An 18,099-nucleotide genomic window follows, 5' to 3' on the forward strand; every position below is an offset into this window, starting at 1 on the left:
TCAGGCCTTTCTCAAATCGTGGAGAGTGAGAATAAAAGTATAATCTCATTTTAGAGCAAAACAGACACAGGGACGGGAAGAACGCTGCCATTGCTAAATCTGCTATTTATCTCCTCGCAGCACCCCCCTCCCCCAAGTCCTCCCCCCGCCTTTAGGTTACTTCTTAGCCGAAGGAGAAAAGCACCTTTCTGCATAACCTTCCAAGGATTGCATGCCAGTGGCAAAGGCGTGTAGAACAATTAAATTTAAATATGTGAAATTCACCTTCGTACAGGGGGCTAGTTTCTGCACACGCTTATTTCTTTCGCTATTATCCTTCATTCAGGGAAGCAAAACGCATGATCAGAGTTGAGGAATACATTCCAGCCAGGCAAAACCACTTAAGGAGGGTGCAAAGCAGGGCTGGTAAAGAGCGAGGGTGATGGTGGTGGTTGGGGGGGGGAATGCTATGGACTATGGAGAGTCCTAAGGGCTAGTTACAAAGACCTGTTTCTCCCATCCTTGATCTTGGATTCAAAATATTGCTTTGAGATTTTTGCACTGCTGGGATGGAGAATAGGAGGACAGAGGAGGCGCAGTGCAAACACGACGGCAGGAGCACTGGCTTGGCTCTTCAGGTACAGGACTTGGAGGGCAACATCCTTACTGCTGCCTCCCTGCTCCCTCTCTCCATCCTTCCATGCAGCAGCCATGAAGCTAGAGGAAGGTCTGGTGAGCGGCATAGCCATACACACCCCTCCATGCCACCCACAGCTAATACAGTGGTACCTCGGGTTAAGTACCGTATTTTTTGCACCATAACACTCACTTTTTTCCTCCTAGAAAGTAAGGGGAAATGTCTGTGCGTGTTATGGAGCGAATGCCTACGGATGGCAGGGGGATCTGCTGCAGTCGTGAGCAGAAGATCCGTGGTTCCCCTTCCTTCCCTCCTCTGTGGTTCGCTTTGAAACAGCAAAGCGGGAGAAGAGCAGCTGAATGGGGAGGAGAGAGGGACAGAGAGCCTGCTTGCTTTAAAGGAGCAAAGCGGGAGAGGAGAGGAGCCTTCTCCTCTTATACCCCACTTCTGCATTATTAACAGCATCCTTCTCCACCCACCCCACGCGTGTTCCTTGTCCCTTGAGTGCTTTTCCTTCCCTCCCCACTTAAAACATGGTTACAAAGCACAGATCCACGTGGATCCTCAGGATTTTTGCATTGGGTCACCCCAAATTCACCACCAGATCACATAGCATGTCCATGGCTACAGCTTTCACCAAAAAAATCACGCACCCACTGTTGCCTGGGACCGCAGTGGTGCAAAAACGTGGTTACAAAGCATGGATCCACATGGATCCTCAGGATTTTTGCATTGGGCTACCCCAAACTCACCGTCAGATCACATGTCTGTGGCCACAGCATGAACCACAAAAATCATACATCCACTGTTTCGTTTAGAATTTTTTTTTCTTGTTTTCCTCCTCTAAAAACTATGTGCGTGTTATGGTCGGGTTCGTGTTATAGAGCGAAAAATACGGTACTTAATTCGTTCCGGAGGTCCGTTCTTAACCTGAAACTGTTCTTAACCTGAAGCACTACTTTAGCTAATGGGGCCTCCCGCTGCCGCTGCGCCACCGCTGCACGATTTCTGTTCTTATCCTGAAGCAAAGTTCTTAACCCGAGGTACTATTTCTGGGTTGGCAGAGTCTGTAACCTGAAGCGTATGTAACCTGAAGCGTATGTAACCCGGGGTACCACTGTACAGAGTCTACCTGAAATGTTCCTGGACCACTCCATAGGACAACACAGAATCGATCTACCTGAGCCAACAGACAGACATGCAAAAGGTTGTGGACTTCCCGTGATTTGACACACAATGGTAACAAGCCCCAGGTACCTGAGAGAACGCTGCCAAGTGAACACAGCACTGCACTGCCAAATGGAGTCGAGCCACCAGTGCTTTCCAAAAGCTGTAAATGATACTTGTAAAGAGCAGCAGTAGCATTTTGTTTCAATGTGATGCAGGTATGGTGCTGCGAGGAAGAATTCCTGTGCGGTTTGGCCCGTGTCGCTTTTATTTATTTATTTAAGGATGCCTACAGGTTTCACTTTTTTAAAGTTTTGGGAGAAATAAATTCCCCAAATAGCTAAAAGTAGCATCAGCCCTTCCAAGGGCTTCGTCTAATTTCATGCTCAAGCTTTTTTTGTTCGGACTTGTTGATTTGCCACTGAGGAACACTAACATCTGGCTGTGGAAGAGTTCTGTCAAGTTCAAACTGTAAATCAAGGTTTCCCGAACTTGAGTCTGCAGCTGTTTGGGGACTACAACCCCCATCACCCCTAGTTACCAGGCCCAGGGATGATGGGAATTGTACTCCCAAAACAGCTGAGGACCCAAGTTTTGGAAACCCCACTGTACCAAGGGGAGACAAGGAGGGGCAGCTGCCACCCTATCAATAAAAATCAATAAAAATACATAGCAAACTGAGTTTCTCCCCCTCACACACAAAAGGCCTGCCCTCCCCAACAATAGGCCTGCCTTCCCCTTATAAAAATCCTGGCTAAGCCCATGCTGCTGTAAATAGAACTCCACCTGAGGTTGTACAGACCATTGGGCTAAAAATAATCTGGCATGGTTTGCCTACACACCAAATAATACAGTACATTTATATGTGTCAGTTTGCTAACATGCAGCCTGAATGGAGATACAGCCACTGGGAATTATTGGCTACTGAATTTATTTTATGAAGCAATGGTTTTAAGGTTGTATGGTCATAAGATAAAGGTAAAGGGACCCCTGACCATTAGATCCAGTCGTGGTCGACTCTGGGGTTGTGGCGTTCATCTCGCTTTATTGGCCAAGGGAGCCGGCGTACAGCTTCCGGGTCTTGTGGCCAGCATGACTAAGCTGCTTCTGGAGAACCAGAGCAGTGCACGGAAACGCCGTTTACCTTCCCGCCAGAGCGGTCCCTATTTATCGACTTGCACTTTGACGTGCTTTCGAACTGCTAGGTGGGCAGGAGCAGGGACCGAGCAACAGGAGCTCACCCCGTCACGGGGATTCAAACCGCCAACCTTCTGATCGGCAAGTCCTAGGCTCTGTGGTTTAACCCACAGCGCCACCCGCATTCCTATGTATGGTCTATGTATGGTCATAGATAAGTATTAAATTGTATAGGTTACCTTGACTTTTGCAATATAATTGTTTTGGGGTTTTTTCCGATGTTACAGGGCTGCCTTGTGCTCCATTTGGTATCCACTATTAGCATGAAGACTGGATCTCGCATGATGCTATCAGTAGAGGAACTGCTGGGCTGCTGCTCCTTCCTGTCTTGCCAGAATAATGGTAAAAGGTAAAGGACCCCTGGATGGTTAAGTCCAGTCAAAGGTGACTATGGGGTTGCGGCGCTCATCTCGCTTTCAGGCCGAGAGAGCCAGTGTTTGTCCACAGAAAGCTTTCCGGGTCACGTGGCCAGCATGACTAAACCACTTCTGGTGCAACGGAACACTGTGTATGGAAACCAGAGCGCATGGAAACACCATTTACATTCCCGCCACTGCGGTACCTATTTACTGTACTTTTCTGTGTATAAGACTATGTTTTTTTACGCAAAAATCATGTTAGAAATTGGGGGTCGTCTTATACATGGATAGTGCATTGTGGCGACTTGAGATCGGTTGCTGCCGTGAGTCATAGATTGTCACTGGTGGCTGCTTTTGTCGGAGAGGGGACAGAAGATCAGTGGATTTTGCGGTCTGGTGGGTGTGTGATTTTCAGCAATCCCCCCTAAAAAAAAAGCTCAACAACTTTGGGAGATTCCCTCCCCCCCCCCCATTTTCTTAATTTTGAAAATTAAAAATTAAATTGGGGATGTCTTATACATGGAGGCATGTTATACATGGAAAAATATGGTATCTACTTACACTGGTATGCTTTCGAACTGCTAGGTTGGCAGGAGCTGGGATAGAGCAACGGGAGCTCACCCCGTCGCAGGGATTTGAACCGCTGACCTTCTGATCGGCAAGCCCAAGAGGCTCAGTGGTTTAGACCACAGCGCCACCCGCGTCCTTTGCCAGAATAATGAGAGAAGCCCTGACAAACCCTGAAAGAGTCCCTGCTATGGCTGGCTACATATCAGTGTCGTTCCTTAGGAAACACCAGCATGAGGAAGAACTGTAGGGTGGGCACCTCCTCCGTGGGTGGGGCTATTTCCTGTGGCAATGTGGTTAGGAGCAGCATCGCATCAGCTCCCTCACATCTGGTGTCATGTGCAAAGTCAGTTGAATCTCTGACATTCTGCTGTCTGGCCCCTTATCACTCCTCTTGTGTTTGTTTGATCCTGGATAGGAAACATTCTAAATCAGTGGTGTAGCGTGGGGGGTGCGGGGGGGGCCGGCCGCACCGGCCGCAACATCTGGGGGGGGCACGCTCGCACTCGCAGCTCTCTGCCCCCTGCTAAAAACCATGGGTTAGGGGGTGCAAATTACTTGCCTTGCCCCGGGTGCTGACAACCCACGCTACGCCACTGTTCTAAATTATTGTTTTTCTATATGTATGTAACTCTACGATTGTCTGATCCTATGTTTCCGGTGGGGGGGGGCACTGTGGCGATCACACAGGGTCTCCGGACGTTTGATCCCTGTGCCACCACTTTATTTCTTGCTGCCACCACCCAGGCCCTACCTGGTAAATTACTGAGTCCAGTCAGGGTTAAATTGGAACATAAACTTCTGTTTATTTATTGCAGTTTAACAAGCGTGTGGTTTCATAAATGGTCTCAGTCAATTACAGTCATGGGGTGCCTATCCAGAGCTATAACTTTCGCTACCTGCTCTCACTCACTTAACCACCTCTCAGATATTTACTTGCCTTCCTAGCCCCTAACTGTTCCTGACTCAGCCTATTTCGCTACACTAACTCAACCTACCCACAAACTCTATCTCAATTCACTCCCACTCCAACCAACCACCCAACTCCCGACGAACTCCTCCCTTTGCCCCTCCCAGAGCTGGTTTTATAGTCCCTCTGACTCCACCCCCCTGGGTCCTGATTGAGTAACCTGTTTAACTATTTCACCTCCAGCACTCTCTCATATATTAACATGTGGCACAGAACTTAGGACCAAACCACTTCATATCATAGACAGATATATCTGATAGTTTATCCCGTGTAAGCAATTGCTCATTCTCCATGTGTGGAGAAAACTGACACACCAGGGGAAAGGCTAAATTCGGGTCTTCTCCCTGATGTTCTTCTTTTTACTAGGTAGAGGAAACTAGAGGTGTTGAAACATTTTAGCATGCTGTCCTGTACCTGGAGTTGAAAACTACACATCCTAAGACCTGTCTTCCCTGCGATTGATCTGACTGTATAGATCAGCCTTTATTTCCATTTAGGATTCCAGCCATTGTCATATCTCATTCAATTGCTCCCCACCCAATTCTCATTTAGTGCAATTTTCTGTAGTCTTCCCCCCCTCCCCTTCAGTCCAAGAGAGAAAAGAAACAAACTGCCTTCTTAGTGTTACCGACATGCAAAAAATGTCGCTAATAAGATTTCCATTAAAATCATGATGGAGAGATTAGATTAAACAGTGAAGAAGTTTTTTTTCCTGTGTGTACACATTTACTCAAGATTGAAACAGCTGTTCTTGCATAAGCTGACATCTCAATTCGACAGCTCTGGAAAACCTCGCCTCCACTTGGAGACGAGAAAAGTTGGAGGATCAAAAATTGAAGCGTTCAAAAATGTCGGGCTCCACGGCTATCAGAACAAGCACACGTAAGTTTTCTCCCAGTTAGGCCTTTGGCCAAAGGATATATCACACACCATTCTCCAGATTCGTGGTGTTGGTTTTTTGAAAGAAGACATGCCTATGTTATAGATTTGGGTCAGGGACATGACCTCCAAATCAAATGCAGAATGAATGCACTTAACTAGAACAGATGCCTGCTGACAGAAGTTGCTGAATATTGAGGGCTAGCAAGCTGCTATCATTATGATGGGCCAAGGGCGTGCAAAGAGAGCCTGTGAATGTTGCAGAAACCCTTATTCAGAGAGTGCAGTGCCTCTCTATATTTCACCCCCATGAGTAGTAGTAGTAGTAATAATAATAATAATAATAATAATAATAATAATAATAATTTATTATTTATATCCCTTCCATCTGGCTGGGTTTCCCCAGCCACTCTGGGTGGCTCCCAACATAATATTAAAAACACAATAAAACATCAAACATTGAAAATCTCCCTATACAGGGCTGCCTTCAGGCTGCCTTCAGGTGTCATCTAAAAGTCAGATAGTTGTTTATTTCCTTGACATCTGATGAGAGGGCATTCCACAGGGCGGGTGCCACCACCGAGAAGGCCCTCTGCCCGGTTCCCTGTAACCTCACTTCTTGCAGTGAGGGAACCGCCAGAAGGCCCTCGGAGCTGGACCTCAGTGTCCGGGCGGAACAATGGGGGTGCAGACGCTCCTTCAGGTATACTGGGCTGAGGTCGTTTAGGGCTTTAAAGGTCAACAGCAACACTTTGAATTGTGCTCGGAAATGTATTGGGAGCCAATGTAGGTCTTTCAGGACCAGTGTTATATGGTCTCGGCGGTCACTACCAGTCTAGTGTCTGGGAATGCTGCCGCATTCTGGATTAGTTGTAGTTTCCGGGTCTTCCTCAAAGTTAGCCCCACATAAAGTGCATTGCAGTAGTCCAAGCGGGAGATAACTAGAGCATGCACCGCTCTGTCATGAGGACCATCTTAGTGGAGGATGTCTACCCTGGTTGTATAGGCATCGTTTTCTCTACATTTTGGGGAAGAGGGCGGCTTGAGCAAGAGCGTCTACCTCCCTATATGAGCCCCCAATATCATTTATTCCAAAGCTTCTTGGTGTCTGTGTGTCTTGAAAGACAATCGAGTGCGCCTCAGGGGTGAAGCCAAACTGCTGTGTTAGCTGTACTGAATTGATCCCTCTCTTGGGCGCAAGCCTGGGCAGTGTGTGTGGAGGTCCTGGGCTGCCCAGAGAACAAGACCTCCCTCTTAGCCTTGCTGATGCAGTCCAAAGGAAAGCAGAGCAATACATTTGGCACCAGAGACATCACCTTGCCAACAAAGGTCCGTATAGTTAAAGCTATGGTTTTCCCAGTAGTGATGTATGGAAGTGAGAGCTGGACCATAAAGAAGGCTGATCGCCGAAGAATTGATGCTTTTGAATTATGGTGCTGGAGGAGACTCTTGAGAGTCCCATGGACTGCAAGAAGAACAAACCTATCCATTCTTAAGGAAATCAGCCCTGAGTGCTCACTGGAAGGACAGATCCTGAAGCTGAGGCTCCAGTACTTTGGCCACTTCATGAGAAGAGAAGACTCCCTGGAAAAGACCCTGATGTTGGGAAAGATGGAGGGCCCAAGGAGAAGGGGACGACAGAGGACGAGATGGTTGGACAGTGTTCTCGAAGCTACCAGCATGAGTTTGACCAAACTGTGGGAGGCAGTGGAAGGCAGGCGTGCCTGGCGTGCTCTGGTCCATGGGGTCACAAAGAGTCGGACACGACTAAACGACTAAACAACAACAACATTTGGCACCAGCTTGGCTGAAGAGATGCCAGAAGTGTACAAAGCACTGTCCAACTGCCTTAGGAACTCCACTCTGGATTTGTGTGGGGTTTACTCCTAAGCCTTTTCTTCTTCCAAATACATCCTCCCCACCAGAGGTACTATCCCTCCTATAACACCCCATGCATCCCCATTCCAAAAGATTAAAATGTGTCAGATGCTAGGAGTTTTGGGGACGGGAATTGGAGATGAACCAAGTAATTTTATGCATGTCTAATAAGCTCATAAGGTTTAATGGGACTAAGTATATGTGGCCCTGATTCCCAGAGACCAGGAAGTTTCTGATCTGTATGCCAGGAACTGCCTCATCTTTCTGGTGCCTTGAGTTGAACAAGCAAGGTCTGTTCTTCCACACCAAATGAGCATTGATTAAAGGTGAAGACAGACGCAATGTTTTGACTGTGGTGGAAGTAGTTTGAGCACACATTTGCTGCATTCTGAGAGCCATCGGTTTGCAGGGCAGAAAAAAATGTGCTCAAAAACCACTTGTGCTTAACTTTTACGTTGCATCCATCTTCTTCCTAATTATAGAGGTGATTGGATTAGATAAAAGCAGAATTCGCTTTCTGCACAGTTACTGTGCAACCGTATAACACAAGCAAAACAATGCCCGAAAACTGAAGAATAACTTTGGTGTTTCAAAGATTTGCTCTTGACTGAGTCCATAATCAGAACCAGGGGAAATGAGAAGTGCTGAGTTTTTACCCTTGGTGAGAAATAACACATAGGGTCCTTCAGTATCTGTTCCTCTCTACGTTTATCTGAAAGGGAAGGATGCAACCTGACCTCAAGGGAGTGGTTTGCTAGGTGGAGCCGAGTGCGATTTAGCGAGAAAACAACAACAAAAACCCAGCAGTCACGCTGGACAGAAAAAGGAGAACAAATTGTACTGAATGAAAAACATGTTACAGAGAGGTAGGTGCTTCACAGGAAAGCAGGGCTGTCACATGAAAACATGGTGAGAGGCTGTGGTCTCTCCTTTTCTATTAAATAAGAATTTCGGCTGCAATCTTACCTGAAACTGGGAGGAAGCCCTTGCAAACTCAATGAGACTTACATTTGAGTAGGCATGTATAGGATTGTACTCGTTGTACGGACAAGGAACCATTTTTACCCTAGAGAATAACCAGTTCCAGAATTCGCTTGTCTTCCACCCTCCCTTCTATGCTTTCTGCTTTTCTGCCAATCTGTCTATGACTGGAAGGAGAGAGAGCCTTCCTTATATACGCTGAAAATAACTGTCTAAAAGCCTTGCCCTTTATTCTCTTTGTTTCAATTGTGAACCGCTTAGCAGTACTGGTTTCGTTTAGTTTCTGGTTTGGATCCAAGGTAATAGGGAGGGCTACGTTGCAGCTCCTTGAAAAATCGCCTTGGAATTCTATTTTTTGAATTCAGGTTCTGTTTGATATCCTTTGGATCAGGAAAGTTTACTCCCTTCTAGGGTGCTCCTTGCAGAGTGACATATGTTTGGCTTTCTTCTCCTGGCGGTATCTATTGTTTATCAGGTGAAGTAAGCTTTGCCCCAAAGAACACACCACAATAAATCCGGTTAATCTTTAAGGTGCAGCAGGACTCACTCCTTGCCAGTGGCATGGTGTGGGGTCACAGGGGTGGTTGCCCCAGGTGCAAAATTGTTAGGGGGCACACAATTTCAACACCAGGTGCTGCCTCAACACAGCTGTGTGCTTCCGTGACTGGGCTCCACTCAAAACAGCTTCTCCATGCAAGCCAGGAAGTGACCTATCCAGACAATGGAACAACTCTTCTTTTCTTATCTCTGCAGTTTCAATCTCCTGGGTGATGCAGGTGCAGTTAGGCAGTTGAATGCGCATGCGTACTCTGTCACTTTCCCTCTCTCCCACTGTAATGTACTGAGTTGGATAGGATCCAAACTGCAGCAGTCTGATTGGTCCTAGAACAATAGGATCCAAACTGCAGCAGTCTGATTGGTCCTAGAACAATAGGATTCAGAATGCAGCAGTCTGATTGGTCCTAGAACAATGCAGCAGTATGATTGGTCGGCAGGAGCCACCCAATCCAGCTCCAGATAGAAGTGAATCCACAACCTGATTAGCCTACAGGAGAATTCCGGAATTAGCCAATCACGTGCAGCCCATTGTGTAAATAATGTATATAAAGCAGATACTTTGAGGGGACATTCATTCCTCCTCACCACTATGAGCTGAATAAAGAGCATGAAATCCACTCTCAACTCCGGGTATATTTCACCCACCCACCTCCTCTGCGCAGCCCTGGGACCTGGCAACCCACGCTACACCACTGCTCCCTGCACCCTTCTAAAAAGCAGGAGAGCACTTGGCTCAAAGCTGGAATGTGAGGAACATTATAAGGCAAACAGTTTGGGGATGTAAATGGGGCTGGGAGGAGCAGAGGGACTATTCCCCAAAAGGGTTACCTTTAATGCCAGTGTGGTGTAGTGGTTAAGAGCGGTAGACTCATAATCTGGGGAACCGGGTTCGCGTCCCCACTCCTCCACATGCAGCTGCTGGGTAACCTTGGACCAGTCACACTTCTCTGAAGTCTCTCAGCCCCACTCACCTCACAGAGTGTTTGTTGTGGGGGAGGAAGGGAAAGGAGAATGTTAGCCACTTTGAGACTCCTTCGGGTAGTGATAAAGCGGGATATCAAATCCAAACTCTTCTTCTTCCCCCTTCTCACTTCCCCTTTGTTTCAGAACTATTTCGGCCCACATCACACTTATTCTTCCTTCCAAAATGATAACCTATCCAGAATCATGTTGGGAATGGTATAGATGTGACAAAGCGGAAGGGCTGTAGCCCAGTTGTTAACGCATCTGGTTTGCATGCAAAAGGTCACAGGGTCAATTCCTGGCACCCCCCCGGGTAAGGCAGGGAGACACCCTCTCTGAAACCCTAGGAAGCCCCTTCCAGTCAGTGCAGGCAATACTGAATCTACATAATCCTGCTTCCTAGGTTCCTAATGCCTAACAGCCAACCAAATTTGGCATATTGCACACACACCCCTTCCCAAAGGCACACTTGCAATTGTATTCCTCATTTAACAAGGTACGCACAAAACCTCTCTAATATATGAAGGAATAATAACATGAATTTCAGTGTTCCTTAGCAAGTCCGTGCGATAGTAGCTGTTTAAGCAATTAATCTGACAGGGCAATTCTATGCATGTTTACTGAGATGTCCCACTGTGTACAATGAGCTTACTTCCAGGAAACAATACACAGAATTATAGCCCTAGATCCTTTGTTCCTTTCTCATGGCTTTCTCCTGAATCTTACTGTATTCTTTATTGCGTTCTTGTTTTTTACGTCCTAAACTAATGTTTTTGACCAGAAAAAAAAAGACTCCCAAGCATTTCTGATGGAGGATCACACGACCAGCGCTTTAAAAAGAAACAACATGTACTCGTCTAACACTGGCAGCTGACTCCAGCAGATAAGATACGCAGGGCTCACCCCCAGTCTTCAAAGGACACACCCTGTTGAGGCCATCCTAAGATGGATAGCCCCGCCCTAACCATCTGCAGGGCTCGAGCCTCTGTTTTGCAACACACGGCAGTCTCCAGGGAGACTGAGATCATCGCGAAGCAAACGAAAACGAATGTTGTGCTGGTTTTGTTGGCTAGTTTTTGGTTGACCCAGCAAAGCACCCTCCAAAGTCAGAGAGTTGGTTATGAAGATTGCAGTTCCCAAGTTTTTAACCCTCCTTGTAATCACTGCCATGCATTACAAAGGCAGTCTGGGAATGTACCCCACTTCCAATTAACTCGGACTGATCTCAAATGGATCAGGCTTGCACTCCAAATCTAAATGTGGTCCACTAGATCTGAAGTCATGTCTGCAACGCAATTTACAACTTAGTGCATTGTTTGCTGTTGTGATGGTTATTCAAAGCCGATAATATTTTCAGAAAAAGTGCAGGTAGAGATACAAAATGAAAAAGAATCAGAACAGGGTCCCCCTCAAAAAAGAGAAACCCCCATGTTTGATTGATGGCCAAATAACATCAAAAGTTTGTGATACAATCATTGTATTTATTATAGGTAATTTTCTCCTTATTGGCCAGGTCTCCATTCTACCGTTGCATAGAAGAGAATTCAAAGTTCCAGCATCTAATTGATTTACATCTAAAAGGAGGAAGTCCTCAAAATTCATTTTTTATAATTCTCCAAATATAGTAATTATTCGTCTTCTGCTAAATAATGCAGCTACAGAGATGGACTGGGTACATTCCAGGCTGTACTGCCAATTCAGACAGGACAAGATTAAGTTGTCAGTAGGGATGGAGGACAAATTTGATTCGGTACACAGTTAAAGCCAGCTCTAACTAATTCACACTTTCCTAAACAAAAAGTGAACCAAAACACAGCCATCCTTTGAAATTTGCACTTGTCTGAATTTTGTGATGCAGCTTTCCAACCAATGGTTACCAAAATGCGCATACAGTCGTACCTTGGTTCTCAAACGGAATCCATTCCGGAGGTCCATTCGACTTCCGAAAACATTCAAAAACCAAGGTGTGGCTTCCAATTGGCTGCAGAAGCTTCCTGCGCTCAATCGGAAGCCATCAGACGTTCGCAAACTAGAACACTCACTTCTGGGTTTGCGGTGTTTGGGAGCCAAAACGTTCGAGTCACAAGGCATTTGAGAACCAAGGTACCACTGTATTAGGCAAAACTATGGATAAAAATGAATATATTAATTAAAATAACATGTGAAATATATTATAGGGGGAATTGCTTGCAAAAATCTGTACATTAGTCCAAACTGCATTAAAAAATGGGTTTATTAGGAGATATTTGCACTAAAATGCTGATTTTTTTTTTTAATTTTAAAAAATCACCACAAAATGTGGAGGGCTGAATTTCAGATTGGAAAAATGAGAGCCAAAATTGACATATCCTTCCATCCCTACATAGGAGTCCTTTGAGTTCTCCTTGGGTCGTGACGAGGATCAGCTGAGGTTTCACATCTGTTTTCAAAGTGGGGGAAGAAAATCCAACGTGATAAACTATCTCCAGGCACTGGAATAAAAGTAGTTCTGTTGTCCCTGAGGACAAAGTTATTATGTCTTTCACAAATGAGCATTGGTTTGACCCCACGCCCATGCAAAACGCTATACGATTTGATATCTCCCTTGAAGGTTGTGGCAGTCAATTGAAAGATGGCATTTGCTTTCAGAAGGCTGCCTTTGAAGTATGTCTCTCACACACTCCTCCCGAGCAATCTGATGCAAAAGAGAGCACAATGTGCAGTGCCCTTTAAAGATGCAGACATTGCAAAGAATGCTGGTTAGCGCACTCAGACCACTACTCACATTCCATGTTTCGCCACACCTGTTTCCAGGGTGGGGATGCAAAACTCTTGTGACTGCCACATCTGAAGCACGGCCTCATCAACCATGCGCTTCACTGGTATAAATTAAATTAGATTGAAAGTGCAAGATAATATTTAACAGTCAGGACAAATCCAACTGTTGTGTGGGAGGGGAAACCTGTTTCATGTTGATCGGCGTCTCAGGTGTTACAGAGAAGACCCTCCATTTATGTGAAAATAGATGTTCAGAGCTGATTACTTGAGGGGAAAAAGGCTCCACCTGAATATTCAGCAGATTTTTGCTGTTGTGGGTTTGACAAATGTTCCCCCCCCCCCCAGCTGTAAACTCTACTGTAGTTGGCTTTGAAGTTCTAAGCACACCTGCGCAGATCGCAAACAAAGTCAGGCTAGACCTCCCACACCCTTGCTCGAAATTCACAATGCAACATGTCAAGTAAGATATGCCCTCCAGTCCCTTGTTTCAAAGCCAAAGCCATACCTGCTAAGTTTCTGCGAAGTTTAACCCTCGGTCTGAAAGAAATGCCGGAAGACCAAAGCAGAAAATCGCAATGCAGGTATTAGGTACATTCAAGACAGAAAGGTGCGCAGACTGATCAGAGTTGGATAACAACAGCACAATTCATGAGAGCAGAAGTTTCTCTGGGCTCAGTGTCCTGGTTCTAATGTAGAAGGGATATTCTTAAAAACCCAGCAAATAATTTTAGAACCTTGATCAGTAGTTATTTTTGCTCGGCCCAGTATACCTGAAGGAGCATCTCCCTCCCATCATTCAGCCCGGACACTGAGGTCCAGCTCCAAGGGCCTTCTGGTGGTTCCCTCACTGTGAGAGATGAAGCTACAGGGAACCAGGCAGAGGGCCTTCTCGGTAGTGGCACCCGCCCCTCCCATCAGATGTTGAGGAAATAAACAACTATCTGACTTTTAGAAGACATCTGAAGACAGCCCTGTTTAGGGAAGTTTTTAATGTTTGATCTTTTATTGTATTTTTAATGTTCTTTTGGGAAACCCAGCCACATGGGTGGGGAAAGAAGAAGAAGAAGAAGAAGAAGAAGAAGAAGAAGAAGAAGAAGAAGAAGAAGAAGAAGAAGAAGAAGTTGGTTTTGTTGTTGTTGTTGTTGTTGTTGTTGTTGTTGTTGTTGTTGTTAGGAAGTTGACTATGGTATGGGCCAAGGCTTCTCTGAAAATGGCCTAATGTCAAAGGACTTCCAGGTAAACACACACAAAAATGACAGAGACCAGAAAGAGACTGATTTGCAGAGCTTTTTTTTCAGCTGGAGCTCACTGGAACTCATTACAAAAGAACAAGGGAGGTGTCCATGGTGAGTCCTGGCACTGGGGATACGGCGGCAAGGCCAGGCCAGGTTCCAGATCCCCGGTAACAGGCAGAGCGTACCTGGTTCACGCCCCTTCAAAATCATGCTATGCCCCTGTCCGTGAGGAACTTATAGTCCAAAGCTAGACAGCAGTTTTCTCATGTTTTGTTTTATTAAAAAATGGCACTTTGAATGCACTGTTTATAATATTTAAAAGAAAAAAGAAAAGGCATGGACATTGTTTTAAAATGTTTTGTAAGATTTTGGCACGGATTACAAGAAACTAAAAGTTAGTTATACTACCATTCATGCGAAATAAATAAAAAGAAGGGGCGTGGGTGGATTCAAGAGCCAGTTCTGTAACTTGATGCGTCGGTATGAACTCTCCACACTTGTGGACCTTATTTGTCACCATTAAATCATGTCCAGCAGCAAGATAATATCTTCAATTCATGTTTGCATAACGATCTATCACTCTCGGTTCTTCATACTAAATTCTTTCACTAATTTAGGCTATGCTAGATATCTTTTTTTGGATCTCCAGATGCTATAACATAGCTTTTATGTTTACTATTGTCAGCTCTTCCAGGACTGATCAGGGCAAGTCTTGTGGGACTAGTTAATCTTCATTGTGCCATTCAAGCTTTAGGTGAGAGGAAGGCCCTATAGAACAGGGATAGGGGATTGGGGCCCTCCAGGAGTTGTTAAACTACAGCTCCCATCACCCCTGGCCATTGACCATAGCAGCTTGGGGCTGATAGGTGCTGGACTCCAACAACATCTGGAGGACTAGATTCTCCATCCTTGTTGTAAACAATTTGAGCAGGTTGCTCATCCCATAACCCAGAACCCCCCTGTTCTTAGGAAACATGTGGTTCTGGAGAGATGATCCCAAGTCACCTGCTGCTATATTGCTTCCATTCTGTTGGGCTCCTTCAGTGTGAACAACTTGTTTCTGAGGGAGGACGGCAGTCTTATTGCTTCTGGACTCATATCAGCATTGAGACCTTATTTGCCTGAGTGGAGTAAACCCCACATAGGATGTAGTTTAGGCGGATGCTTAAAGCACAAGAATTCCAGAGGTTCTGGGTTCATCAGGATGTTTGTGTGGAAAGAACCACATCAAGAGTTTGGGTGTAATCTTTGACACCTCCCTTTCCATGGAGGTGCAGATTGCAGCTATAACAAAGGCGGCATTTTTTCATCTCTGCCAAGCTAAGTAGTTGGCTCCTTACCTCTCTCGCCCTGACCTAGCTACTGTGATCCACGAAACGGTCACCTCCAGACTTGATTATTGTAACTCACTTTACGTGGGGCTGCCCTTGAGACTGACCCAGAAACTCCAGCGGGTGCAGAATGCCGCGGCGAGACTCCTTACGGGGTCCGCGCCGCGGGATCACATTCACCCGGTGCTATACCAGCTGCACTGGCTCCCGGTGGAGTATAGGATCAGGTTTAAGCTGCTAGTTTTAACCTTTAAAGCCCTATATGGCCTAGGACCCTCATATCTACAGGACCGCCTCTCCTGGTATGTCCCATGGAGGACCTTCAAACAAAAAATGTCTTGGAGGTCCCAGGCCACAGGGAGGCTAGGCTGGCCTCAACCAGAGCCAGGGCTTTTTCGGCTGTGGCCCTGATCTGTTGGTACGCTCAGTACAAGAGACTAGGGCCCTGCAGGACTTGACATCTTTCCGCAGGGCCTGCAAGACAGAGCTGTTCCACCAGACTGACCCCCTCCTTTGGTAATCCCCGTAGAACTCTAGCCCAATGGATGCCATTAATTTGATTCTGATTTGATTTTAAAATGAATTGATTTTAGAATGCTGTGTTACTTTTATTGTTGTTAGCCGCTCTGAGCCTGGCTTCGGTTGGGGAGGGTGGGATATAAATAAAAACATTTTATTATTATAAAGGTCCATATAGTAAAAGCTGTAGTTTTCCCAGTAGTGATGTATAGAAGTGAGAGCTGGACCATAAAGAAGGCTGATCGACGAAGAATTGATGCTTTTGAATTATGGTGCTGGAGGAGACTCTTGAGAGTCCCATGGACTGCAAGAAGATCAAACCTATCCATTCTTAAGGAAATCAGCCCTGAGTGCTCACTGGAAGGACAGATCCTGAAGCTGAGACTCCAATACTTTGGCTACCTCATGAGAAGAGAAAACTCCCTGGAAAAGACCCTGATGTTGGGAAAGATGGAGGGCACAAGGAGAAGGGGACGAGATGGTTGGACAGTGTTCTCGAAGCTACAAACATGAGTCTGACCAAACTGTGGGAGGCAGTGGAAGACAGGAGTGCTTGGCGTGCTCTGGTCCATGTGGTCACGAAGAGTCGGACACGACTAAATGACTAAACAACAACAACAAACTTCTTCTTCTTCTTCTTCTTCTTCTTCTTCTTATTATTATTATTATTATTATTGATAGCATCTACCTGCTTCCTTCCAGGACTCTCTGTCTAGGCTTTGAGGCACTCCTGTGGCCGTACCTCTCTCCAGGCCAACCGTGCGCCATGCCCACCTTGAGGTCTTTTGCCTATCTGCAGTGTCTCTTGTTTGCTTGGATGGAGAGAGGTGTGCGCATAAACCTCTAATGGATTTTGCACAAAGTCAAGAGTCACTTCCATTGCTCTGCCCTCGTTTGCTTCTGGCTCCGCCCACCATTGCATTGTGGCTTCCGGAAGGTTCCTCACAAGGGAATGTGACCTTCAGGCTAGTAAAGATTTCCCACCCCTGATCTACACACTCCCAAAGCAATATAGAATGCACATTGTGGGAAAGCAGTTTCCAAACTCTTGCAGGTAATTGAGGCCAAGCCGTGAGATGTTTGTTAATCAAGGCTCGCTAAGGACATGTCCACACCCTGCATTTAAAGCACTCTTATATCACTTTGACAGCTATGGCTTCTCCTCCCAGAGAATCCTGGGAAATGCAGTTGGTTAAGGGTTCTGAGAGCTGTTAAGAGACCCTTAGCAAACTTCATTTCCCATAATTCTCTGGGGAAAGCCGTGACTGTTGAAGCGGTGTAAACCTAGGTTGTGGGAGTGACATAGATCAGGACAATTCTTGCAGCCACCACAACTTATAACACAAAGCCAACACAAACCTAAGAAAGCTTACTCACGGCCTTAAAAAAAATGAAATGCACCTTTGTACTAAGGTACAAGGCTAAAGTAGAGTCTTTAAAGTCTCTAGAGACATCACCTTGCCAACAAAGGTCCGTATAGTAAAAGCTATGGTTTTCCCAGTAGTGATGTATGGAAGTGAAAGCTGGACCATAAAGAAGGCTGATCGCCGAAGAATTGATGCTTTTGAACTATGGTGCTGGAGGAGACTCTTGAGAGTCCCATGGACTGCAAGAAGATCAGACCTCTCCATTCTTAAGGAAATCAGCCCTGAGTGCTCACTGGAAGGACAGATCCTGAAGCTGAGGCTCCAATACTTTGGCCACCTCATGAGAAGAGAAGACTCCCTGGAAAAGACCCTGATGCTGGGAAATATGGAGGGCACAAGGAGAAGGGGACGACAGAGGACGAGATGGCGGGACAGTGTTCTCGAAGCTACCAGCACGAGTTTGACCAAACTGTGGGAGGCAGTGGAAGACAGGAGTGCCTGGCGTGCTCTGGTCCATGGGGTCACGAAGAGTCGGAGACGACTAAACGACTAAACAACAACAACAACATGGCTAAAAGGTCCAAGTTGTGTACTCTTGCTTTAAAAGGGGGTTCATAACATGTATTGCTATAGACCTTACCAATAATCTTCCTCCCCCTTGTAGACATTATGAAATCTTTCTCCCCTCTAGAGAAATCTGAAATGTTGCCCATCTCCATCACAATAAAGGTATTTCCCTGGCAGAAGAATTTCCC

The 18,099-nt window shown here is 45.9% G+C and overlaps 1 long non-coding RNA gene across 1 annotated transcript; it reads right to left on the reverse strand.

Annotated features, from left to right (window-relative positions):
* Window positions 1-12,350: 12,350 nt before the first annotated feature.
* Window positions 12,351-16,784, reverse strand: LOC309349720. Its single transcript, XR_014160132.1, has 2 exons — window positions 16,666-16,784; window positions 12,351-13,429 (listed from the first exon to the last, which is right to left on the reverse strand). It is a non-coding gene; the product is annotated as an uncharacterized lncRNA (long non-coding RNA).
* Between the last annotated feature and the right edge of the window lie 1,315 nt (window positions 16,785-18,099).

This window comes from Podarcis erhardii, assembly GCF_964252035.2.
Source record: "Podarcis erhardii genome assembly, chromosome: 9".
NCBI classification, from domain to species: domain Eukaryota; kingdom Metazoa; phylum Chordata; class Lepidosauria; order Squamata; family Lacertidae; genus Podarcis; species Podarcis erhardii.